Source organism: Mauremys reevesii, linkage group 18, assembly GCF_016161935.1.
Source record: "Mauremys reevesii isolate NIE-2019 linkage group 18, ASM1616193v1, whole genome shotgun sequence".
Lineage (NCBI taxonomy): Eukaryota > Metazoa > Chordata > Testudines > Geoemydidae > Mauremys > Mauremys reevesii.
Window position 1 is genome coordinate 14,233,741 of NC_052640.1, and position 25,814 is coordinate 14,259,554.

At 46.6% G+C, this 25,814-nt stretch overlaps 1 protein-coding gene across 1 annotated transcript in view; it reads right to left on the reverse strand.

Moving 5' to 3' along the window:
• The window catches only part of GALNT9 (polypeptide N-acetylgalactosaminyltransferase 9), a 699,106-nt gene extending 673,735 nt beyond the window's left edge, over positions 1 to 25,371 (reverse strand). The window contains exon 1 of the mRNA XM_039505453.1: positions 24,946 to 25,371. The gene's annotated coding sequence lies outside the window, so the exon portion shown is untranslated. The remainder of the gene's footprint in view (positions 1 to 24,945) is intronic.
• Between the last annotated feature and the right edge of the window lie 443 nt (positions 25,372 to 25,814).

Consider the following 25,814-nt stretch of genomic DNA (forward strand, 5'->3'; position numbering starts at 1 on the left):
ACACACACCTCAACCCAACCCAAGAGCATCGAGTCCTTTTCAGATCCAACAATTCCCCCAACCTGCATCAGCACTGCTGCCTTGTCTTCTGGGGATCGGCCTGGTAGGGGTTTCCTGCTCCCTGTGTCTGAGAACCATCTCTGGCCACCATCTGCCAGTGGAGTTGAGGCATCAGCTGCTGTGTGTTCCACTCCTGCCAGCCTCCACTGCCTTGCGTGCTGTGTACATTACAGAGCAAGAGGTGCTGCGACTCGTTGGCACACTCACTCTGTGGCACACACAGCACAGCGAGGTGGTAGTGTCCAGTGGGAGCAGGACACGCAGCCTCCATATCAAATTCATAGGCAGGAGAAGGGCCTATCCTACCCAAGCTTGAGAGGGCTGGGTTGTTTTCAGACCTAACCTGGACACTCGTAGTCAGGTCCTATTGGGTTCAGGCCAGCTTGCTTGGTCTGATTATTAAAATGCATATTGTTTGCATGAGCCCAGTTTACCAAGCAATACAGATTGCTCTGTACCCATGACTTGCCAACTTCATTATTTACCACTCACCCAATTTCTGTCTCATCTGCAAACTTTATCAGTAATGATTTTATGTTTTCCTCTAGGTCACTGATAAAAAAAAAAGTTAAATATCATAGAGCCAATAACTTAACCACTAAAAACACACCCACTTGATGATGATTCCCCATTTACAATTACATTTTGAGATCTATCAGTTAGCCAGTTTTTAATCCATGTAAGGTGTAATATTACATTTATATCATTCTGGTTTTCTAATAAAAATATCATGAAGTACCAAGTTAAACGCCTTACAGAAGTCAAAGTATTAGTACTTCAAAACTATTACCTGTGTCAACCAAACTTGTAATCTCATTTTAAAAAAAATGAAGTTAGTTTGACAGGATCTATTTTACATAACACCATGTTGATTAGTATTCATTATATTACCCTCCTTTAATTCTTTATTAATCAAGTCCCATAACAGCTACTCTGTTGTAATGCCCGGGACAAGCACAGGGTGAGACCCTAAGAGAAGTCTAGAGAGGGGGCTTCTGGAGCTGGGGCTTGCTAAAAAGACTTGGGGCTGTAAGCAAAGAAACTATCAGGACCTTGTACATTCTTAGTCCATAGAGAAGACAGCATCAGAGAAAATACCTGACCTTACTGTCAATTCCTCCTCCTAAGTGGAACAATGAGAAACACCCCGAATTTGGCTAACTGCTCATGTCAAAAGGGGTAGCAGCTTACATTCCATTAGAAATAGTATGTGATTCTGAACGCACTCATGCCAGCGTAACTCTGCTGACTGCACTGGAGTTATTCCTGGTTCGCACCAACTTCGTAGTCAGGGCCTGTAATGTGTGGGTACGATGAGGAAGAGTTGGGTTTGCCTGTGCAACTAAACTGTAACATTTCACATTTTTGGGGTGGTTAATTGTAGAACCTTAATGTCGTTTTTGAACAGAATTTCACTGAGCTTATTCCAGGCATAAAACACCAAATCCTTTCAACCCTCCGTAGCTAAAGTAATGCAGAAAACGTGCAGCTATAATGTAAAAGCTTAAACCTAGAGTTACTGTCCAACTAAAATAAATATCCACATAATTTTGTGTATACCTTTGACAAAGTTGTAATTAGTGCAATGGAAAACTGCAAACATGTCCATGCTGACTCTAAATAAAGATGTCTGCCAATGATACAAGGGTCAGTGGGAGGCTATTCCAGAAATTCAGAATGTACTCCCTTGAGCAAGGAATAAAAGTGTATCTGTAAAAATAGAAGGTGAGACTATCTCTGACAGCAAAATTGCCAGTGGTAGCTTAACAGGGACTTGGTTACATTGCTCAGCAAGCCTCGATGAATTAAATAAATTGAAATGCTAATGACAGAGTGAATCCCCAGTGCAGTGATAGGATAAAGCAGTTAGATTAGGTTTCAAACAGAGTGAGTTCAAAGCCATCATGGAGACCAGGGCTCGTCTAGTCAACAGTAAAGGGTGCTTTTAAAAAAAAAAAATAGCAAGCACATTTTAATTAACGTTTTAAAACCCAACTGTAGACAGGGCTAGCTATATCATGCTCATTGGTCAAGGTGACCTCTGTCTACACTATGTTCCATTCTATGCATCCGAAGAAGTGGGCTGTAGCTCACGAAAGCTCATGCTGAAATAAATTTGTTAGTCTCTAAGGTGCCACAAGTACTCCTGTTCTTTCTGTCTACACTAGAATTTTTTCAAATGATAACTAAAATATATTAAACATTTTTAAGAAAACCTACCTTTTCTGATAGTCTAAACACACCCTTAGTGTCACGTTCTCTTGTTTCCCTGACTAGTTAAATTTCACTGCACGGATGTGTGGCATTGGCCAATCAGACAGTTCCCTAGGGGTGTTATTCAATTTTTTCTGACCGCTTCCAACTTTACAGTAAGATTTGTCACAAATTTCTGCAAAACTAGATGTTTAAATTTTAAAAAGGATGTATCAACATATGCTTAGAGTAACCAGGGGTGAAAGTAATATTAAATTCTTACTGGTATGGGGGCCAGCTCCAGCCCCTGGAAGGGGCAGGGCCTCAGGAAGAAGGGGCGGGGTCAACCTCCCTCAGCCAGCCCATCCACACTACCTGGCCCCCGCCGCCTGGAGCCCCGGCGGCGATTTAAAAGGGCCTGGGGCTCCAGCCACTGCCACGGTAGCAGTGGCGGCAGCCGGGAACCCCAGAACCTTTTAAATCGCCAGTCCTGGGGCAGCTGCCCCTTTTGCCCTCCCCTCCCGCCCCTCCCCATCAGCGGCCAGGAGGGGCAAAAAGGGCAACGGCATTAAAGTGCTACCACGGCAGCGCTTTAAGGAGGGCTGCATATGGGCCAGTACCGGCTTCTTACCAGTACACTGTACCGGACCACTTTCACCCCTGAGAATAACGCACCTAGGTTTTTGTAATCTCTCTCTGTACTTCCAAGATCCTTATCACCATAGCAATGAGTGCCTCTGTGACCGGAATCCCAGGGAGCCAGCTGAGGTCACTCAATGAGGGTGAACTGCAAAGAATGGAGCAGGCAAGCCCCAAAGCTGGTGGATATTCCAATACTTAGATTTACCAAGCCAGCACAAAGCAACTTCTATTATACCTCACTGGTTACTCAGAAGCCAACAACACAGTTCCCTTAAAGTAACCCAGCCTCAGGCCTCCACCCAGACACCCAAGTCAGGTATGATGAGGATTTCTGAAAATCTTATTTCATCATATAAAAAAGGTTCTACCAATCTCAAAGGATTGGACACATTACCTCCCAGGTAAATGAATATCCCAGACCTTTCCCAAATATATGCTTACAGCCAATTCTTATTAACTAAACTAAAATTTATTAAAAAAAGAAAAGGGAGAGAGCATTGGTTAAAAGATCAGCATTCATACAGACATGAGTCAACCTTGAGATTCAGATCTATAGCAGAGATGGAGAGCTTTGTAGATGCAAAGAGTTCTTTCAGAAACAGTTCAAAGGTTATAGTCCAATGTTTGTATTCAGGGTAGTTCAGTCAGGACTGGGATCTCAGTCCTTATGGCTTAGGCTTCCCCTGCATGAAGCCTCAAGCAGATCTGAGACGACAGGATCAGGAACCAAGCCATTTTTAATACAGTTTCAGGCCTTCTTTGTCAGCTCGAAGTCCATCGACGAACAATAGGCACTCATTTCCTAAGCATTGCCTCATAATTATTCATACAGATTAACATAAGGCCACTTGCAGATGATTGACTATACATGTCAAAGAGAGCTGAATACAGAGATATCTTATGTTTACAGTTCATTTAAATGGTAAGATGTTCTTTTGATCTCTGAATTAACAGAATACAGCATAGACAGGGACTGTGATGACATGGTTGACCTCTACCAATATATATGTAAATACACAAAAACACAAACATTATCTCCCCATATGTTTTTAAGGGTTGAATTTGAGTCATTTATCCTCCAGGATGCTTAACCCTTTCTGGTCATACATCACAGCCTCACAGTCATGAATGGATTTTATCCTCCCTACACCTCTAGGAGGTATTATCCTCCTTTGGCAAATGGGAGTTTGAGGCACAGTGTAAATTAAATGACTTCCCTATGGTCACATACAAAATCTATGACTAAGCTAGAACTTGAACCCAGGCCACTCAAGTCCCAGGCCAGGGTCTTAACCACACAGCCAGCCTTCTTGCTGATTGTAACACTCTTAAAGGAGAGTGACATACACACACAAAATGTAACTGCAGACTTCAGGCTGAAACTCCACCCCTTTAAGATTAGGCATGGTGAAATACGCTGAGTGGTTCTATCACCCAGTAAATACCAACAAGCGCTGATCCATTCCTCTCTTACCCAAGGTCACCCAACAAGTCAAAGGCAGAGCTGTCCGATTGCTTGGATGTTGTCATAGAATCATAGGACTGGAGGGGACCTCAAGAGGTCATCTAGTCCAGTCCCTACACTCAAGGCAGGACTACGTATTGTCTAGACCATCCCTGACAGGTTTATCTAACCTGCACTTTAAAATCTCCAATGATGGAGAATCCACAACTTCCCTAGGCAATTAAATCCAGTGCTTAACCACCCCGACAGTTAAGAAGTTTTTCTTAATGTCCAAACTAAACTACCCATTCTGCAATTTAAGCCCATTGCTTCTTGTCTTATCTTCAGAAGTTAAAGAGTCACCTGCACTGAGATGGAAATTTCTGTTCTCTGGCTCATTCCAGCTCACGACAGGAAGTAAAACTCTTATCTCTAGACCACATAGTTTTGCAAGCAATTCAGTTCAAAGTCCCTTCCAGTCTACGATTCTATGACAGAAAGAGTTAATCTAGCAAAGTTTCAGTCTTGTTTTTCAGGCATTTCAGAGCACTGTCCAATAGTGTTCACAATCTGTGCATGCAAAGCAGGTGCTGGATAAACTCAAAGAGGCTTGTAATTTGGGTTCAGTCCAACAGCTGAGATAGATGCCAAAAAAAAAATCAATCTGAAATTCCCATTATCGCACTCCAGTTTGGAAACTGGAGAAGCAAAAGGTATTAGAGAAACACAGTGGGTGAGGTAATATTGGACCAACTTCTATTGGCGAGAGAGAGATGCTTTCCAGCTTACACTGAGCTCTTCTTCATATCTGAGAAACATACGCATGCAAAAGTATGTTATTTATTATTGCCTTAAACTAGTGTCTTGAAGCCCTTGTCTGGCTCCGGGCCCCCTTGTGCTAGGCACTGTACATTCATATGTAGTTTTCTCACCATTTCAACAAAGCTAGAGTTGGAGTTTGGTCCTAAAAGCAGGCAAAGGTTCTAGGGCCAGTTTTGTTCAACATCTTCATTAATGAGCTGGATGATGGGATGAATTGCACCCTCAGCAAGTTCGCAGATGACACTAAGCTGCGGGGAGAGGTAGATACACTGGAGGGTAGGGATAGGGTCCAGAGTGACATAGACAAATTGGAGGATTGGGCCAAAAGAAATCTGATGAGGTTCAATCTGAAGAATCCATGCACCGCTACAGGCTGGGGACCAACTGGCTAAGCAGCAGTTTTGCAGAAAAGGACATGGGGACCACAGTGGATGAAAAGCTGGACATGAGTCAGCAGTGTGCCCTTGTTGCCAAGAAGGCCAATGGCATATTGGACTATATTAGTAGGAGCACTGCCAACAGATCGAGGGAAGTGATTATTCCCCTCTATTCGGCACTGGTGAGGCCACACCTGGAGTATTGGGTCCAGTTTTGGTCCCCCCACACTACAGGAAGGATGTGGACAAATTGGAACGAGTCCAGCGGAGGGCAACGAAAATGATTAGGGGGCTGGGGCACATGACTTACGAGGAGAGGCTGAGGGAACTGGATTATTTAGTCTGCAGAAGAAAAGAGTGAGGGGAGATTTAATAGCAGCCTTCAACTACCTGAAGGGGGGTTCCAAAGAGGATAGAGCTAGGCTCTTCTCAGTGGTGGCAGATGACAGAACAAGCAGCAATGGTCTCAAGTTGCAGTGAGGGAGGTCTAGGTTGGATATTAGGAAACACTATTTCAGTAGGAGGGTGGTGAAGCAGTGGAATGTGTTACCTACAGAGGTGGTGAAATCTCCATCCTTAGAGGTTTTTAAGACCCGGCTTGACAAAGCCCTGGATGGGATGATTTAGTTGGGGTTGGTCCTGCTTTGAGCAGGGGATTGGACTAGATGACCTCCTAAGGTCTCTTCCAACCCTAATATTGTATTAAAGGTTTAGAAGCCTCTTCAATCATCCTACCCTTCTCCTGCCCTTGGTGCCATCTACCAGCAAGTCTCTCTTGCTGCATTTTACTTCTGTCTTTCATGTTGCTGATTATATCATCTTATTTGAAATTGGGTACTGCATGGTCTGATATGGTGATGAAACTGGGTCTTATTTGTGTGATTATTTGCCTCTGCTCTCCTAGAGCTAGTGTCACTCTGAATATTGAAGGGATTTACGCATGAGGAAAGGAGAATTGATCACGATTGACATTTGTGGCTTTAGGAAGTTACAGCTCCAACTTGACCTTGGCAAATCCTGGAAAATGTGATGTGCTGCTCAGAAAAAGGGGGTTGGGGTGCAGGACTTCAAGGATGGGATTTCAGAAATACTCAGCATTGCCCTAACTCTGCTTCCATTGATGCCAATATTGAGTTAGGACAACACTAAGTGCATTTGAAAATCCCAGCTCTAGACTGTATTCCCAATTCCATATACACCTCTTGATGAACTGGTCTTCCCAACAGCCTGTGAGGTAGGTGGGTAACTGTTATCCCCCTTTTCCAGACAGGAAAGATGAGGTAGAAAGGTGAAGTGCCCAAGGCCACATGGAAGATGAGTGGCCAACCGTAGAATTGAGTCCCATTCTGATGCTTTAATACAAGTGACTCCTTCCCCTCATGTCAGATTAGAGCCACCCCAACTGAAAACATCCCGGTACTTCACTTTCACCTAATCACCTCCTGCTAGTCCTCACTGTCACAGCAAACCCGTAAGCAGTACCTGGTTTACAATGGCACCGGTGGTGCTGTGTCCATGCTCAAAAGGGGCCTCATCCTGCTCCTCTTGTGCTGCGCCCCAAGCCACTGGCTCCTCTCTGCCCCCCCAGCACCTCCCCCTCCACTGCTCGCTCCTCTTGGCCCGGGGCTTCTCTCCTTGGTCCCACCCACCGGCTCCTCCCAACCCCGGTCCGTCCCCCTCATCAACTGCTTACTCCTCTTGGTCAGTGGCCGGCAGGTTGAGGGCTCCTCTCCACCCACATCACTGGCAGGCCCACCCCTCCCTGCCGCTCTGTAGAAGCCACAGGCTGGGGAAGTCAGTGGCTCCCCCCACCCCTGCTACTGGAAGGAAATGGCTCCTCCCCACCACAGGCACCACCAGCGCCAGGCAGGCAGGGCTGGGTGGAGCACCAGGGCCACGGCCACTCTGTACTCCTGAGCTTCAGCTGTCCTGTCCCCTAGCACGGTGCTGGGATGGGGGATCCCTGCTCTGTGCTGGCTTAGCAGGGCCAGTGAGTGCAGCCAGGGGGCAGGGCATTGGAGAGTGGGTCTTTAGGGGGTATGTGGGGGGGTGCTGGGCTGTGAGGGAGTGGGGGCACTGGGGGAGGTTTGTGTGTTTTGAGGTGCTAGGCAGTGGGGTGGATCTGTTGGGGGGTGCTGGGCAGTGGGGGAGGTCTGTGTGTTAGGGTGCTGGGCAGCGGGGGTGTGATGTGTAGTTGTGGTGGTGGGGATGTGGGGAAGAGCACTGGATAGTGGGGGTGGGGGAGATCTGTGTGTTGGGGTGCTAGTGGGGGGTCTGTGGGGACTGCTGTGTAGTTGGGGGGTACTGGGCAGTTATGGTGGGGCAGTGGGGTGCTGGGCAGGTGTGGTGGTATACAGAGTGCTGTGTATTTGAGGGGGGCGTACTGGGAGTGGCAGGTCCAGGGGGCACTGGGCATACGGAATTGGAGGGGAGTTGGGGGCGGGGCGCAGCAGGGGCACGCTGGCAGCACAGCACCAGGCAGGCCAGCATGCGTCTGGCAACTGCCAGTTTGTAAACAGTGCCCTAGCGCTGAGCTGGGCAGAGCGATGGCCCATGCCCCTGGCCTGCCCCTCGCTCCAGGAACCCACCGCCCCATGCCATGCTCCATTGCCCCCAGGGGGCAATATGTTTGGTGCCAGGCCCACAAAAGGTTACGCCGGTGCTGCCTGTAAGGCAGGTAGGGAATTAGCATTCTCATTCCTTTCTTCACAAATGGGAAGACAAGAAAAGCAGCAAGTGACTTGGCTGAATGGGGAGTAGCGCTCCCGACTGCCTGCTCATTGTGCCGGAACAGTCTCCCTGAGCCAGCCACATTCCCCAGTCATTCCTCCTATTTTTCATTTTCTCGGTCAGCCATCACCTGCTCTGCCAGGATCCACATGTAGCTCAACGCAGTCTCTTTCCCTGGAGCCAACATGGATCACATCCATCCCCTCACCAAGGACAACACAGAGAGGGAACGATTTCCTAGGAAGCACTAGGCCATTTTGCTTACAGCTGCCATGGCTCATTTAAGAGCCATGGCTGCTGCACAAACAAAGCCTAGAAGTCAAAACTGGCAAAGAAGGGAATTGTATTGGCACTATTGACTCCAACTGCATTTCTAGTCACCTTTATTAATTTATTTTCCTATTCCACCTAAAAGAATCTGCTCCTCACTTGACAAGGGGAGAGAGGAAAAAAAAAGACCTGTGAAATGTTTTGTCATAGTTCACTGGCAGCCCTTCACTGTGACAGCTCTCAGCCTGTCTTGTCATACCCAACTGCGCAATTTCATCCATCTCTCTGGCATAAATTATCAGCCAGGGCTTCTTGTGGCCAGTGTGTGGCCCAACGTTGCTCCAGAGATCCATATCGCAGCATGTTTTATCATGCTCCCCTGCTGGGGAAGGTGACTGCAAGCTCTCGGGATTCAACACACACAATTGGCTGCAATCGTATAATCCCCTAGGTCCTCATGCTAAGAGGTGGAGTGTGTTCCTTCTCCTCCTCCCACCCTCCCTGTCATGGCTGTCAGATGCCTCACAGGCCACACTTCAGCCCTATGGAAAGAGGGGAATGGGTCACAGGTGAAGTCCTCCCATCCCACACAGAGTAGTCAGAGGGCAGCTAACAGGCATTGTTAGCCAAACATAAGGCACCCAAATAGTGCAGTGATAGCTGCAGAGTGAAAGTTTAAGGCTTTGTCTACATGCAAAAGTTGCACCAGTTTAACTAAAGGTATAAATTTAGACCAATTTAATCAACAGGTTCAGACTCCTGTAGCTTTGTTCTCACTAGGAAAATGTGCATTCTTAACTTAACTACTTTGACATAAAATCCTGTGGAAGACCAGGCAGTTTGTAGTTTTCACATGAGTTTGCCAGACAAGTCGCACCAGCTGTAGGCACTGAGGTGCTAATTCAGCCACACTTTTAAACATATGCTTATGAGTGTGACTTATCCAAGTCAAAGGAAGATAAGCACATGCTTTGGTGAATTGGGGCTTCGGCTCCATTTAGACTGCACGCTGCTGATTTTGGGGGAAGGGATCTTGTATCTAATTTTGTTTTTAATACTATGCCTCAGAGACAGTTATCTGAGCACCTACACAGACCTTGCCTTCATAGCTGCCTGAAAAGCCTCACAGAACTGCTGGCCCTGTGGAAATAAGTCAATCCTAAATTGAAGGTTCAGAGCAGAATGCTCAGGACTATGTTGTTCCCTGAAAGGTCTAATTTAGCCCTCTGCAGCAGGGAGCAGCACCAGAGCTTTCTGCTTCTCTGTAAGCTGTTGCACCAGCAGATTCCAGCTGTGTGCGCCAAGAGCCATTGCTCATACATGTCAGAGCACTTGTGAAACAGCTACATGCCTTTGGAAAGCAATTCTAAGCTGAAGCGAGGATGTCTGCTAACTTCAGGTGGGGACAGAGTCACTGTTGGAGTAGGTCTTGGGACCACTGGTGCCTTTCTGAGTGGGCCCGTCTAGACTGCAGCAGGCTTAGAGCAAAGAAGGCCAATGCTGGTGCTGCCTCCCACCCTCAGCAGGAGAGTGTCACTTGGACCGACATGGGGCCTGATCCACAGCCCACTAAAGTCAACTGGAGACTTTTCACTGGATCAGGCCCCACAGCGCTATGTGATTCCAAGCTGAGCAGCATGAGAACAATGGAAAAGAGCAGGAAACCAGTGACCCTGAGACAGCTGGCAGAGCAAGAAGCAGAAGTGCCTGGCTCTGTGCCACTTGCCTTAGGAAGGGGGAGGGCAGGGTTAGATAGAAGGAGGAGAAGAAACAAGCAGCAAAAAAGGGAGGAGGAAAGGAAGACACAGAGACCACAGGGGAAAGGAGGGTGGCAATCAGGAAAGGGAGACACAATAGAGTTGTAGCCATGTCATTCCCAGGCGATTAGAGAAACAAGTTGGGTGAGGTAATATCTTTTATTGGATTGACTTCTGAAGAAGAGCTCTGAGTGGCTCAAAAGCTTGTCTCTCTCCCCAGCAGAAGCTGGTCCAATATAAGATATTGCCTCATCCATCTTCTCTCTCTAATCTGGAAAGAAAAAAGACAATGGTGGGGGGAAGGCAGGAAGTCTCCACTCAGTGAGGTTAGAGTGGGAGATGGAGAGAAGCTGGTCATCACTCAGGAAGGTGGCACATCTTGCTCCAAGCTCTGTAAAAACTCCCTCAGGCTCGGCCACGCCCCAGGTTGGTGTGACCGAGATATGCTTTGAGTTCTAGGGAATGACTTCCCCTTCCTTGTCTCACCTGAGCTGGTTTCCAGTCTCTCGCAGGGCTGCAAGACCCAGCGGAGTGTGTGGCTGGGCCCCTCACCCCAGTGCTTCCCCGGCTGAACTTTCACAAGCTCCAAGATTTGTGAGGCCTCGAATTCCTTCGCATGTGAAGACTGAATTTCAAGGTGCCAGAGCCTAGCAGTACCAGGTCAGCAGGAGAAGGAGGCCCTGGTGGCTTGGAAGGAAACCTATCCCTTTAGTATCTGAGCAACTGCCATACATTGGCTGATTTATCCTCACAACATTCCTGTGTGGGAGTGAAATACAGCTGCTGCTTCCTGAGTGCCCACTCATAGCCTGGAATAGCTCTGCAGCACCCTGCCTCAGTTTCCACTCTCACCGGGCTCCTCAAAACTCGACCTAGTCCATATAATTCTAAACCAATATTCCCCTTCTGGAGGGGTTCCAGTTATTTAGTCCACACAGTGACCCTCCAGGTCCCAACCCTTCCCCTCACCCCCACACCCCAGTCATGGGAACCCACAGTCCTCTGTCATTTCTATGTAGTACATCATGCCAACTACACCCAGCTGGCCCCTCCACCCACCACTTCCACAGTTCAAGTAGCTCCCTCCTCGAATCAGGAGTGCTCAGCCCTTCTTCCCAGAGCCAGGCTGTCATCCTACCCATCTCTCTGGGAACCAGACCTCAGCCCTCCTTCCCAGAGCGAGGCTGTCATCCTACCCGTATCTCTGGGAACCAGACCTCAGCCCTCCTTCCCAGAGCAAGGCTGTCATCCTACCCGTATCTCTGGGAACCAGACCTCAGCCCTCCTTCCCAGAGCGAGGCTGTCATCCTACCCGTCTCTCTGGGAACCAGACCTCAGCCCTCCTTCCCGGAGCGAGGCTGTCATCCTACCCGTCTCTCTGGGAACCAGACCTCAGCCCTCCTTCCTGGAGCTATGTCATAGTTCAGTCTCTCTCTTCTTCAGTCTGGGGTCTCCAGCTCCCCTCCCTGGAGCTGGGTTAACCGAACAGCCCCTGTACTCCCCACAGGAGCCAGCCTTGATCCCTGCAACACTCACTTGCTGCTACTTCCCAGGCTTCCAGCCTGCCTGGCACCCCCAGCCCTGCCTACTTAGACTGTCACTGGCTCCCCCTCAACCGTCTCCTTTACATCCCTAGGCCTGGCCTGCATAGTCACCTAGCCAAAGGCATTTCCCACCTGGGGAGGTGTGTTGATTTTGTCACAGGTGGGGCTGAGGCCCCTGTCCACTTTAGGGACCAGCCACCCTGTGTCGGGCAGGTAGGCAGCATCCCCCTTTTACACTGGGGAAACCAAGGCACCGAAAGGTCACATGACTTGCCCGCAGTCACACAGGAAGTCAGTGGCGGAGCTGGGAAGAGAACCCAGATCTGCAGCAGCAGCCCAGGCCTAGTCCCTTACTCACAAGCCCATCTTTCCTCTTTCTTCCGAGTCCCATGAAGACAGCACTACGGGTGAGGGCTGGGAGAAGGAGGGCCTCCCCCAAACACAGCGAGTGCCATGCTCCAGGTACCAACTCTCCAAGCACGTGCCTGGGGCGGCAAGCCACGGGGGGCACTCTGCAGGCGCCGCGAGGGCGGCAGGCAGGGTGCCTTTGGCGGCTTGCCTGCAGAGGGTCTGCTGGTCCCGTGGGAGGTCTGCCGAAGCCGTGGGACCAGCAGACCCTCCGTGCTTGGGGCGGCAAAATGTCTAGAGCCACCCCCGGCCATGGTTATGGGGAAAGCGGTTCCCCTTAAGTGAACCTTTTCAACTTGGCCCCTCTCTGGTCGTAACCAAAAGTAAACAGGTCCTTTAGTCTGAAAGGCTTCACCTGAGTACCTGACATAGGGGCATTAGGGACAGCCCTGAGCCTGGGGAGCGGTAGAAGCTGCACAACCTCAGGAAAACTGACATCTCAGACAATGCTCTGTGCTGTGGCGGATGCAGTAGTTTGCCGCTAGCCTATACCAGCAACAAAGGACAACATCCCCCATGCTGGGTCAGCTGTGCTTGCCAGCATGTCATGGGGAAATGGACCAAAGCCTCCACCCAGTCTCTGTTCTGCCCCACCTACCAGCTCCAGCCTGGGATGTACTCAGAGCCGGTTAGCCCTTAAAGGAGTTACCCCGATGCCCCTGCAGAGTCTTACACAATCTAGTCCATCGAATGCCTGATGATGGCTGCTCAACCTTAAATGGTGACAGCTCTGTACGGCACTTATGTAACCCTGTAAGCGTAACTTCCTGCGGATGCACTTTCAGGCAGCTTCAATATTTTACAAATACTTGCATAAATACAAATCTGCTGCGTTAAGTCCTGTGTGGCATGTACTTAAGTGCAGGTAGGTGGCTGAGATTCCTAGGAGTATAATTTACCATGCAATGTGACAGAGCTGGGGCCAGACAATGCTATTTTTCTGAGAAATGAATAAGTGTGTTTAAACCATTCCTCGCAGAATGTGCATTTCTACAGGGATGTTAATTCTTTACAGCAATACTTTGTGAGAGCTAGAGAGAGAAATAGCCCCTTAAATATCTTGAAAACAAATTGTCCAGGAGGACTCAGCTATATTTGTTCCCATCTGCAGACTGGATTATGTAAGTGAAAGCTTGACACAACAGGTTTTTCTTCTTAATACTTTATTTGTAAGAACGTGCAACCACAAACAAACCAAAATGCCATCCATTCTTTATAACAGAGCAGCCATATTCTGCAGTACAGAGACAGCCCTCTTGTTTCTTACACAGAGCTTATCACTTCTTACCCTTAACATCATAGCCTATGGACTAGAACCTGCTTATACCAACTCTGAATTTTGGCTCAAAAGATTTTGGTAAACAGAGCAACAAATTGATGGATGGGTCACCTGACGCAGTAACAAATAAGGAGATGTTTGACTATTCAATAAATATGGACTATGTGCTTAATGCACAACAGACAATCCACGCCTCAAAGAGGTTATAGTACAATCTAGTATCAAAGGCTTGCAATCTGGCCAAGCTGGGGTTTTTCTCCAAGGCTTATTCTTGTCTTAATGTGCAGAGGTTATGTGATTTTATATAATATTTTATATTATTTTATTCTTATTTTAAAATCATTAAGGACAGCTGCTACTTAGTACTAATAGAAACATCTTATTTTCGGATACAGACTAACACGGCTGCTATTCTGAAGCCGGAATCACAGAGTCTCCCGTTTGCATTGCAATGAGTAAGTTTGATGCTTGGACCAAGAAGAGATAAGCACACAGTATACTAAGTAGAGGAGCAATTGTTTTCAATATTCTTGTGTTAGCCTGGAATCTTTTTCTAGGATAATATGACATGTCAGTAGTAAGTAGCACATGTCATATTATGCACTACTTACTGCTGACATAAAATATAAAAAATAGCAAAAGTATTTTCCCCTTTTTATATGAATATATTTTGAAACAAAGATTTCATTTCAAAATAAAATATCCATTTTTCCAAATGTGAAACTGCCAACAAATGCGTGATGGTCTTTGTCCAGTTGGCGCTAGATGTCTCAGAAATCACCAAGAACTTGTTTGACCTGCTGAGCAGTCAGCAGACGGTATTGACTTTCAGCCACAGCCATCTGGAGCTAGATTCAGGCACAGATTTTGATATTCTAAAGGGCCTTGCACATCAGAGGAATGAGGAGGAGGGAAGGGTGTCTAGGGGGATACCTGCAGTGAAATGGGCTCAGGGGAATGGTCAGACTGGAGAACTACCAAAGTGGTGACATGAATCTCAAGTGTACAGGATGACAGGACTGAAATATATCTTTGACTCAGACAGAATGAATGGAAGCTGGAAATAATTATGGATCTTGTGGATGAACTTGAAAACCAGGGGTACTGAAAAACCATGAGAATCTCCAAGGAATTCAAACCATATAATTCACAAGGTTTTATGCCTTGGCTTCTGTTTCAGTATTGCATCTGAAGAGGGGCTTTCTTGAAAATTTAGAAGATACATAAATCTCTCAGGCACAGAGAGCCTGTGCACAGATCCAGACTTATGCTTTGGATATTTATATGTTTCCAGATGCATGAGCCTCTCTTAGGGAGGGTCAGCTAACACAACAAAGATCATCAATCAACAAGAGAAAAAACAGGTTAATTCTTTTTGCTCAGACCTATAATGAGATGCCTACATTGTCCTTCTATCTGTATGGAAGATAAACAGTATGACAAAAGAGTGAAACATACATGGTGATGGGTAGAAGAAAGTGGTACAAATGTGGTGATCCATTAGGTATGAAAAACCCCTTGAAGACAGAGCTTTGTATTGGATATGCTGATGGGAGCTGAGTGAAGTGTTGTATATGAAATCCAGACTTAGTAGAGAGATTTGAGAGGTTCCCTCCTCACCCTCCCCCACCCCATGATGTGATGTTGTGGATAAGAAAAAATAAATACTCTTCTTCCCTCTTCCCCCAGCCCTGCCACTCCTAAATTACTGAAAACAACAGAAATTGACCTGAAAACAAAACCAAAGTTTCACTAAAAACTTTCCAACTTCTGCAACAAATGAAACAGTGAAACCACAAACAACAGCTTCCTTTAGTACACAACTCTGATCCATCCCCTTGCTGGAGAACTAATGCTACACAATGAAGCCAGCAACACTTGGGATTGAAAATGTTTTCAAAATTGGCAGGAAGAGATTAGCCCAACTAAAGTCCTTTGGTACGGAGACAAACTAAGACAAGCCCAAAACTCCATAGTCAATCTGGAACCTGGGTAAAGTTATTATTTCTGCAGTGTTGCAGGGAAGTATGAGGTTAAAGAAAGATCTGCAGTGGATATTTATTTAACCTCTTCCTGAAAGTGGGGGGAAAGGCTGGTGGCGAGTTTGCGCTCAGTTTCATCCGGTGATTATATGTTTTTCCTCGGATGCTGTACAAGTTGAAGCTGGTGGGTCACAATGCTGTAGTTCAGGATGAAACAGCTAAAATGCCTGGTCTTACATAAGCAGGAAACTTTAGTGAAAAAAAGGTCAGTGTTGCGCTCGTGCACATCATATCCTGTTGTCAAAGGTGCAAGGGTTATGCATAGCTCATCATTTATGAAATCTCAAATGCAAGACATGTAAAAGGAACCTACTTAGGAGCCCTCCTGTATATTTCATGCAATGTTCTTACACAGCACTTGCATGATTCCCTGCATTTTTGCTAGCTTGGGTTGGCTCATAATGTCAAACTTGAATCTACCCTGGATGGTGGTTTCTGCAGGGCCGGTGCATGGATGTTTCGCGTCCTAGGCGAAACTTCCACCTTGCACCCTCCCCCGCCCCGCACCCCTGCCCTGAGGCGCTCCCCTTGCGGCAGCTCCCCACCTCCCCACCTTCTGCCCTGAGGCACCCTCCCGTCCCAGCTCACCCCTGCCCTGCCTCCTCCCCGAGCACGCCAATCAGCTTAGGCGCCGCAAGCCTGGGAGGCGGGAGAAACGAAGCAGCCACAGCGTGCTCGGGGAGGAGGCAGGGCAGGGGTGAGCTGGGGCAGGGAGTTCCCCTGCGTGCCGCCTCCCCCCCCTTACTTGCTGCAGGCGGCCCTCCCCGCGGTCCCCTGCCCAGCTCCCGCCGCCTAAATGCCAGCAGCGACTGGGGAGGCCGAAGATCCGGCCGCCGCTGTTGCTGCTGAAGAAAATGGCGCCCCCCAAATCCTAGCACCCATGGCGACCTCCTAGGTCGCCTAAATGGTTGCACCGGCCCAGGGTCTCTGGACACCATTTTAAATGCTCTTGCTCCTACCAGGTTTGTTCCTTGATAAAACTTCTGACAACCAGCTAATAATATAAGGGGCATTAGTAATTCCTACTGGATGTGAGTGGTAAAACATCACTGGTTTCTCTCCCATCCTGCGAAACTGACTGATTAAAAAAATGGACATTTCCTATTGGGCACAATTGGAGGTAGTTTTGAACACTATCCTGGTTCATGTTGAAGCTCCCCAAAGACTGAGGGAAAGGGTGGGCACTTGCTCCCTATGAAGCCTGACCTAAACACTCATTAAATTGAAATGACATATAGCAAGAAGAGAATAAAAAACCCATATACACTAGCTAGGATACTTCCTGCTCTACCCTCAGACTCTTTTATCTCACTAAATTGCTTCAAGGGGTAGTTTTAAAGAAATAGATTGATGGCATCATAATCTGAATGTCAGTAATGGCAGTGCATAATAGAACGTCATGTCATGACACATATGGTGCACTACTATGACTAATGACATGTAAAAATTATAAAGAACTTGAAATAAATTTCAAAATGAAATGAAATTTTGAAAATTTTCCAAAATGAAATCTTCTGAAATGATTTTTTTCCCCATTTCGGAAATGGGATTTTTCTCCCCAGGAAATTGCGTCAAAATTTATACAAATTTGGGGGGGGGGAATTGGTTTAGTTGAAATGGCATTTTCCAACAGAAAACTGTTTTGACAAGAGTTTTCCCACCAGCTCCAGGTGCATGGCTGTTAGTACACATGATGCAAGGAATAAGCATTTGCACTACACACACAAACACATGTAATTATAGGGGAAGTGCACAATAATGAGGAACCAAATATTTTTAAAGTGCAAAGTGTATTTAAAAAGAGAAGGTTCTTAATGCTTTTGAAGTTCAAAGTTGTTAAACAGCCAGAGGCTGGAAATTTAAAATTTCTTCACAACAGGGCTCTCAAATCTGTGATCAACAGGGATTAGGTCAGCGGGGACTTTTTCAAAGCCTCCAGCAGTATTAACAAATAGGAAACTGAAAGATGGATGCAGTTTCCAAGACACCAGTGAGATCTCAGAGTGCGGGGAGAGACTGCTTCTTGTTTAGTGACCACGCATAAAAAGAACCAAAACAGGGCAACACTAAGGCTTTATTCCTTCCTCCACATAGACTTTGCACTCTCATCAATGCAGAGATCTCTATATTCCTAGACATTACCCTATACATAGCATCCTATCATAATACAATGTCCCCTACTGTTGGAGAGTATTTGCCTTCTATTTCTAAACTTTAGGCCTGGGCTCAACTCTTCTTTTCGTCAGGTGCAAAGCACAATCCCCTACTGCACCTTTAGTCACATCACAACGCAAGTGGATGCACTTAAGAACTCAGCAGGGTGGCTGCAAATTGGCTGCTCAGCTCCTTCTGAAAATCTGAGCCTGTTTGTGTGGACCTTAATGGCCTAAAATGTTAGGCAACTATGCAAAATGCCTGAAGAGGATTTACATTTGCATATACGTTAGTGTGTGCATGTGCCGCACTCAGCATTAGGCATTTCGCATCATTTGGGAGCAATTTGGCATCCACACTTCTTAACGAGTGCTACTGGGCAAAGGACTGGAAGATTTAGGACTGAGTGTGGAGAAGTTCGCGTAGTAGCTACAATTCTGATGGTTGGTGCTAGCCAGGGCTATACACTGTGGGCTGGAATCTTCACTGCATCTAGCTTCTACTCAGCACAACAGTGGGAGAGCAGCTTTGATTCTCTGCCTGGCCAAAGCCCCAGGCCCAGATTAGAGCAACCCGAGGGTTGCTATCACCAGTGTCAGCTGGCAGAGATTCCTACGGGATCATTCAACAGCTGGAGATGCTCAAGCACAGCGCATTCTGGCCACACTCACCCCCTATGGCTCCAAGCTTTGACGCTTGCTTTCTCCCTGCACTGGGGAACTACATGGAGAGTGGCAAAGGAGCCAGCTGCACCATCTCTATGCCTTCTGAGGGGTCCCTCAGACCAGCTAGTGGGTTGCATGCAGTCTCTACTCCCTTTGTGCCACCCAAAGAGCAGAATATCTGTGCTTCTGCTATTTAGAAGAGAGAGAAAACGTGTACTAATAAAATTTCTTTCTTGACTAATCATAGCGACATCAATGCCAGCCTGAGGAAAGACAGCAGAACTCAGTTCACACAGATTCAATGTCTGAAGAATGATTCCATAGAAGATGATCAAAGGGCAAGTTCTGCCTCTCATCAGATGCAGAAATTGTTACTCTTCTGATTTATCTTCCATTTATTTATTACATTTTTGGGGTCTTATTAGATATTTAAATATCCTGTTTTGGAGGAAAATAGCCTTCTGCTAATATTAAGAAATTCAGTCCCTTTAATCTTCTCTTTCTGCCTAGTAGGTGCATTCTAGTAAAAAAAAAGATTTCCTCCTCAAGATACTGAATCTGAGCAATCTGGTTTCATTTACAATAGTTCCTGCATGAATGAACCGAAGCCTGTGACTGCCACGTCTTTGGATTTACAACGTGGTCAACAAATTTGTTATTTTCCTCCTCTCCCTTCCAATTGCCTTTGTCTCGCTCGGGTGATGAGAGAGGCTGAGGTGAGTCATCTGGCCAGTGGAAATTGCTGTGCATCTTAGCCAAGTGGCAGCTCGAAGCTCTGGAAACCTCACTAGTGCGTCTTAGTGAGAGATGCGTTTTAATGACAAATCGCTGAAATGCCAGCCACTCGGAGCCCAAGCCTGTTGTCCCCAGCAAAACATTATTGCACAGACTAGCGAAGCAAAATGTTTTATGTTGCTGTGAAAGGAACCGACACGGCTGGAGATTTAATCATTTCAAATTCATCTTGGCATGACGCCACTAGTGCGTATAAATGGAGCATTTAATGTTTAATGTGCTGTTCTGACTGAGCTGTGACCTTCTTGCAGCAATTGCATGTTGGGGATTTCCGTTGCTATGTCACTACAAGTAGCATCGCCTGTTACAATACTTGCATGGGTTTCAATAGAAATCGACTCTGTCTTGACATAGCAGCCTGCAGACCTGGGGGCTTGGCACTTCCTGATGGCCTCGGTTCTTATCTGGGATACTGAGACTCGGGGACTATAATTCACTGTATATTGGGAAGCAGCCCAGGGTATTTATTTTGACCTTATGGTTTGGCATCTCATTTTGCGGTAGTTCCTCAGCTCAGCAGTTGCTGCCATGGTACAGAACAATCCTTTAAGCAATCTGATCTGTCTCACGAGTTCAGTCTGTGACTCTCAGTTGCAGGTGGAAGTTTGAGAAAGGCATCCTAATGAGGTGTCACTTCTCCATGGGAAAGGTGGCAATTTAAAAACAAAAGACATATCCCTGTGCACAGCCCATGGGCGGGAGACAGCACTAGCAACAGAATCCAGGCTAGTCAAAATGAGCGAGGCTTTTGCTGATGCAGCTCCAGCTGTTCCCTTTCTAGCTGTTATGGTGAAGGTACGGCAGAGAGAGGAGTCCATGCCACAGAGTTCGGATCTAGGATCTGACCTGTCCAGAAGTTCAGGGCTGTCTGGGTCTAAGGGTCCTATTCTCCCCTGTCAAAGTCAGCGGCAGCTTCCTGTATCAGAACTGGGCCCTGTGGTTTATATCTGGGCCCATCTCTAGTGGGCCATTATACATTGGTCCCGTATCTTTTTGTGTCACAAATGCATTTGGTTCTTATGTAGCTGCCTGTGACTCCATTTGATGATGGAGAGCCACTTGGCTTGCTGACGGCTGAACGGCCACTTATACAACTGCATGCACGTCTTACTCCGAGCCCACTCTGCCAAGGGAGGCAGCTTTGGATTACAGCCAGGGCTTCGTAACGTTCTGACAGCAGGAGTGGGGGGGGGGCAGCCAATTCAGCCTGACATGCAATCTCTCCAGCTAGCATCAACTGCTGGGAGAGAGCAGGAGCCTGACACCCCTACCAGAGTTTCCATTAGTGGGGACCACGGGTTACACTGGCTGTAGAATGAAGCCCATAAATCCTATGTGGTTATATGGCATGGGATGCCCTTTTTCAATCCTCAGGGCCTAATTTAGAGAACCCAATTCTGCCAATAACTAGAGATGGGCCTAAACCTAAAATCCAAATCCAGACATCCCCAAACTGTGGAAATTCAGGTGCAGGAGCAAAGTTTGTGTCTTGGACCCATCTCTAACAACAACGTCCAATGTACAGTTTCCTGATTGCCTCCTTGATTTGCTCTGTGCCGTGTCTAGCAGCGTTGCCATGCCTTGCCAAGGGAGGGGACGCTGCCATGGAACTTTAAAGTGACAGGAAAGCAGGTGCGCATTACCACATTACTGCAAATGGCAAGAAAGGGATCCCAGCCTATTAACATCAAGAGCTTCCTTTCATGCATGTTATACCCCACTAGGAGGATGGGCAAGTTCAGGGCAAGCTCTGTTATAAGCCCTTTGAACTGCAGTAGCAGCTTACACGACTTCAGAGAAAGCTGCTAGACGTCTCCCTTTCTCATCAAAGCGCCTCACTGCAGTGCAGATCTTTGACTCCACACAAACCTTTAAACCCTTTGGAGAACACATGTGCTGTACATTTGAGGTTAAACGCAGAGCTGTGTTGTGGCAATATAAGTAATCTTTGACACCTAAAGGACCAGTATTTTAAGTAATTGTATTTAGCAGGTCTCCAGGTACTTACTATTTAAAAGATCTTCCTGATTGGGAAGTAATCAGCGAAAACATTTTAAGACGCAGGGTTTGAGGGGGTACCCAGCTGGAGAGTAAGGATGCTCACAATTTCTGTCAACTATTCCCTGCATTCAGGGTAAACAAGCTGTGTGCATTTTCTCAGCACGTAGGCATGGGCTGTTGCTCATCTCTTCCTTACTGTATCCTCAGATCTCCTCTCAATTCTTTGTTTGATCTGGCTACCGTCACAACATAATCTACACCTGACTGGGAAGATAAAGTAGCCTCTGGCTATTGTTAAAGGATTAGTTTAGCACAGGTAGAAGTGCAAACCTGGAGTAGCAGGTCAGAACTGAGGTGTATTGTCAGAGATTTGCTTGTGATGAAAACCCTGTCTGTCCGTAGCATTTGTACAGTATTTTATACCTTCAAAGCCCTCTACTGACATTAACTCATTAACCTTTACAACACCGCTGCCAGGGAAGTGGGAGGGTACTAAAGCAGCTTGGGGGGGGGAAGAAGTAATTATGTTTCACAATAGTTTAAAAAAAAACAAAAACAAATTATGGCTTTGTCTATACACAAAAGCTGTATCTATACCACTATAGTTAAAGCAGACCAACGCCCCCTAGTGGAGACACTGTTATATCATATAAAGATAGGTACAGCAATTCTGATACTAGAAAGGGAATAAGCTAAATTAATATAAGCCACCTTTATACTTGCATAACTACATCCACACCAGGAGTTGCACTGGTATAACTATTTCAGTTAAGAAAAATCACACCCGACGAGGCCTACGGTTTCTTTTATGTGCTTCCATTTTTTTCCACAAAACTTTTCAGATTCTGATGAAAAAATTTTGAAACAAAATGTTCCAATTTGAGTAATGTTTCAAAATTTGATTTCATTTTAATGGGGACAGACCTACTATTTTTTATTTTATTTTTTTAAATATTCCCTGAAAAAGGGAGGGAAAGTTAAAGAGAGTGAGAAAAGCTGCATTTTGCATTTCCATTCTCCAGAAATAAAACCTTTTTTTTAAAAAAAATGAATTTTCCCTAGAATTTAAAAAAGAAAATTTCATTTCAAAATTTCAGCAAAAAAAATAAGCTGAGAAAAATAAAGTTTTCCCACACAATTTTTTGTTGTAATCAAAACCCCATTTCTCATCAAAAAAGTTTCAACCAGGTCTGGTAAGTATTACCTTCCTCATTTTATAGAGCTAAAAACAGCACAGAAAGGCACAGTGTTTGCTTAAAGCCACCCAGTGAGTCATTGGCAGCATGAAGATTTGAACTCAAACTCCTGACTCTGTACTTATTCCACATTATCTTTGTGCTGGTTTGGGGTATTCATAGCCTGAGCCAAAGCCAATCCCATCAGGATCTTGCCCTAACTTTATGAAAGGAACCACCTCATTGACCTTTCCTCATTTCCCTGGCTCTCATTGCCTGTAGTACTTCTGTTTCATGTAACCATACATGCCAAACTCACCTGCTCCAAACTGATACTGAAACCAAGAAAGCAGAACGTTTATAGACAGTGAAGGAGGATATGAGAGTGTTTAAAAGGGGCACGTCTGCCATCCAGAACAGCTGCTAACCTTTACAAGCAGTTCAACTTCAATGAAATCTTTATGACTGCCATCAGTCTAATTCCAAGCATTATCGTTTGCGCTCTCAATTGGGTATACTACTCTGCTTCACTTCCTGTCCCAAACTGTCATTGTTAAAAAGCTGCTGCAGTCCACCTCACCATTCACTGCATTTCTGCAGCAGTAACTATAGCATATATGTATATAATTACTATTCATATTCAGACCCCAACTGAACTGAGTGCCCCAGTCTGTTAGCTGCTGTACAGACACACAGTGAGCTTCCCCAAAATATTATCTAAATCAGCGTTTTTCAAAGTTCGGGCACGTAAGGCCTTGCTCAGCGACCCAGCAGCTCTGGTCAGCACCGCTGACCAGGATGTTAAAAGTCCCGTCAGCGGTGCTGCCTGGCTGAGGCAGGCTAGTGCCTAGCTGCTCCGACACCACGCTGTGCCCCGGAAGGGACCAGCAGTGGGTCTGGCTTCCGGGCAGGAAGGCCTGGGGGGCAGGGGGTGCGTGCCAGCAAGCGAGAGCTGTGTGCGCCTCTGCCTAGGAGCCAGACCTGCTGCTGGCCGCTTCCAGGGCACAGAGCGGTCTGTGGTGCCAGGACAATCTCGGCTGCACCACTGACCAGGATCTGCCAGAGGTAAGTCCCCACCCGAATCCCCTTCCTCAGCCCTGAGCCCCCCCCCCCAATCCAGAATCCCTTACTGCACCCCAAACCCCTCATCCCTAGCCCCACATCCGAGCCTGCACCCCCCAGGCCAGAGCCCTGACACCCTCCCGCACCCCAACCCCCTGCACCAGCCCTGAGCCCCCCCAAAACCTGGAGCCCCTCCTGCACCACAAGCCCCTCATCCCCAGCTCTGCTGGGTCGCAGGCATCAATTTTCTTCAACAAAAAGTTTGAAAACCACTGGTATAAATAACCCAAACAGACAAAGTGGGAAATGACTCATGCATGGCCAGACAACAGCTCAGTGGCAGAGTTGAGAACAGAACCCAGATTTCCCCAACTCCCAGGTCTAGTCACTAGACCACGCTGCCTCTCTTGGATAGTAGACAATGGGATCGAGAATATGGGGTACATTTTCAAAAGCACCTGAGCGAGCGATTAAGGCAATAGCCTGGCGGGACTTGGGAGAGGAGCTCAGACTTCCAGTGTGACCTGTTACAATTGTGACAACAGCACTTCCTGCCTCACAGGGACCACTGTGAAGATTAATACATTAAAAAGATGGTACTCCGATACTGCAATAGATGGATGGATACAGTGTCTTTTGTGCATAGACTCTTCCTTTCCTCGCTCCATCATTGACCCTGACCCGTGAAATGGCAGGCTATTGAAACATACATGTTTCCTGAAGCAGGCTTTATCAGCCAAACCAGTGATTGTTTGTAGCCTTATCCTTTTCCCCTGGGTCACATCATTTTCACTGGCTTGCTCAGTTTCTGCTGCATGTGTGCGTCTTGCCGATGCGCTAGAGGAAATGAACTACACACAGGCAAGGCATAAAAACAATGTTAAAGAGTTAGAACTGAAAACCACTTAGGCAAATTAAACCAGGACCGCATTTTGTTTAGATCAGCAGTTTTCAATCTTTTTTCATTCGTGGACCCCTAAAAATTTTCAAATGGAGGTGCGTACCCCTTTGGAAATCTTAGTTATAGTCTGCAGACCAGAGGTTGAAAACAACCTTTCACTGACCCCTTAGACATAGTGTACGGGCCCCAAGGAGTCCAGGGGCCACAAGTTGAAAGCCACTGGCCTAGACCCTGCAACTCATGGGATATTATTTTTTGTGTATTTTGTGCTCGGCTGCAAAGAAAATAAAATATTAGGAAACTTTCTCATTGTTATTTATACATTGCTTAACTCGGTGCTAGGTGCTGTACATAACACATGCGAAAACATGATCCCTGTCCCAAAGAGCCAACACTCTTTAGGCCTCGTCTATACTGCGAATTAGCCCCAATTTCAGGCATCAGTGGCTAGTCATTGATGTGGCTGCACCATTGTAAATCCCTATCATAAACTGGCAAAGCTATGATTAGTACTAGGCGAGTGAATGCCTTTTTGACATCAGTGTAAGCTGAGCATCCAGCTCATAGAGTGAGTGACATTGCACACTTCGAACAATTTACAATCTAGGGGTTAATCCTACTCACCTCACAGCATTCATCTGAGGTGTACCATTGACTTTGTCATTCATTCTTCCCAGGCTCTCCTGGTAGAGGATCACACAAACAAAATACTTGGCAATATCGCTTCAGAGGTGGCCATACCAAGGCCTTGATTCTGAGTTTCTTTACACAGGTAGGTTAAGTTCAGCTTCTTTAGCAATAGTTTAAATGGTTTTCATTTTGCTCCCTTCATCTTTCCTTGGCAGCGATGGGACCTCTTTAAACACCAATAGTTCTGCGAACTAAGCAGGGTGCCAGGAGTCTGACAAGGGCATTCAGAACCGAGGGTGAGAGCAGCAGAGGAGTTCATAGTCAAGTCCCAGACTGGGCTCAATACCAAGGTTTGGAGTCTGGGTCAGGAGGTGAGGTCAAAGCCAGGAGTTGAAAAGCAGGGAACAAAAAATGATCACAGCAGCTGCAGGACATTCTCACTGTTGTCCGGATACTTCCTGGAATGTCCCTTGGGTTTATATAGGCTGGGGAGCCAATCAGGAGCCATGAAACTGCTGTCTGTCAAACCCCTTGAGGCAAGACTGCCCCATGGTCTATGTCCACAACAGTAATAGAGCGCAAACAAGCTCTGCTGGGTGGTAGCATAATGGTGTCTATTGCTTAGCAACCCAGTAGGCTAAGGTTCAAAACCTCCTAGGCCTAAGGTGGGGATTGCCCTGATAAAAGGGGACTGGGAAGGCAGCTGTGACCCTGTCATAAGGTTTTGCACACAGTGTTAGGCAATATCATCCAGTGTCATTCTCATACACGGAACTCCAGCTTCTCCAAAACTTTACCCGGGTTTTGTACTATTTTAATTCAACTTACTTCAGTGGAGTCACTCCTGCTTTGCACTGGTGTTC